The sequence below is a fragment of the Echinops telfairi genome, unplaced genomic scaffold (genome assembly GCF_000313985.2).
Source record: "Echinops telfairi isolate 266 unplaced genomic scaffold, ASM31398v2 ScPeMD7_7465;HRSCAF=8503, whole genome shotgun sequence".
Taxonomy (NCBI): domain Eukaryota; kingdom Metazoa; phylum Chordata; class Mammalia; order Afrosoricida; family Tenrecidae; genus Echinops; species Echinops telfairi.
In genome coordinates this window covers 166834-168509 of record NW_022111365.1, presented here as the reverse complement: position 1 = coordinate 168509, position 1676 = coordinate 166834, and positions in this window count along the sequence as shown.

The window sequence follows — 1676 nt, the reverse complement described above, 5'->3', positions numbered from 1 at the left end:
GCTTCTTCCATGTGGGCTTTGTTGCTTCTGAGCTTGATGGCCGCTTGATTACCTTCAAGCCTTTAATTTGTTTTATTTTAAAATATTATCCTCTTTCTTTTGGATTCAGATTTTTCTGTTTTACTCTGTTTTTGCTGGGTTTTCGCACTGCCAACCTGAGGTTTTCTAAGGTGGTAAGTTTTTGGTTTTTTTAAATTTATTGTGACGTGGGTGTAGGTTTACAAAGCACATCCTTTTCATCCAACAGTTCATATCCATTTTGTTTCATGTATGTAAATCCAAAGATCAGAAGAACTAGATGATGCACAGCTAGCTACCCCTGACAACTTCTCTAAAATAGATCATATTAGAAGTTCCTGGATAGACCAGCCCCAATCAAAGTCAAACTGACCCTCTCCCTAGAAGTATGTGCTATAAGAGGACAACACTAAACCTACAGGTTGGGGAGAGGGGCTGGCATGCCATGCCCACACAGAAGCAAACCAAGAAGGAAAAAGAGAGAGTGAGGGTCTAGATCCCATATCAGCACACCAAACCTGGAGGATGACAGGCACAGAGAGGACTGTAGGGCTGAAAACAGCTCAAGACATAATATCCCCTCACTGGAGCATACCCAAAAAGAGGACAATACTGGGGACACATGGCGGGGAGTCAGTCTGGTCTGAACCCCAACAGAGGGCTAAACAAGAAGGGAACATAATAGATAAGCAACGGGCGCAAAGCCAAGCCACAAAGCCTCTGAGGAGCCCCAAAGAATAGACTTCAGGGTAGGAGAGGCAATTCCCAGAATTCCCCCAGGACAGTGAGTAATAAAGGTCAGTGGACAGACTTGGAATTTTAGATGCTTTGGGTGTGTTTTTTCCTAGTTAGTATTATCAATTTTTTCTTTTTTCCATTTTTATTCCGTCTTTTGTTTCGTCTCCATTATTGTTGTGTGTGCTTACCTATGTAAGATAAGCCTAGGCATGGGAAGCAAGCTCGAGGAGAAAGCAAAGGAACCAGTGGTTCCAGAGGGACTTGGGGGGAGGGAAAGGTGGGGGAAGGGAACGGTGAGCAAATGCCACACACAGGGGAAAAACTATGGAATTAAAATCAACAACAAGGAGGACATAAAGTTCCTGGGGGTGTTGGAGTAACAACAATCTAGATGAAAGGAATTACTAAAAGGCAGAAGAAGGGTGAGTGTGATGGTGGGGCAGGAGGAAGGTAAAAGGAAACAGAGGAAAGATCTAGGGAGCAAATCTATGGATGTAGGTATAGACATAGATATGTACACATGTAAATACATTAATTCATAATAATAGAGGTATTGGCCTATGTACATATATGTATATGGCAATACACTGCAGTAGTGGGCAGACTTTGGGCCTCTGCTCAAGCCCTCCCTCAACGTAAGAACACTTCGTTCTAACAACCTGGCATTCTGTGATGCTCACCCTCCCGACACGATCACTGAAGGCAAAATAGGTGCATAAGCAGAGGTGGTGAAGAAAGCTGATGGCGTCTGGAGTCTTAAAGGCTTGAAGTTAAAACAAGAGGCCTTCTAACAGAGAAGCAATAAGTCCACGTGGAAGAAGCACACCAGCCGGTGCTGGTAACAGGCATCAGAAGACCCAAAACAAACAAACAAACAAAAACTACATTGTTGAGAATGAGGGTGGTTGGAGCAGAGATCC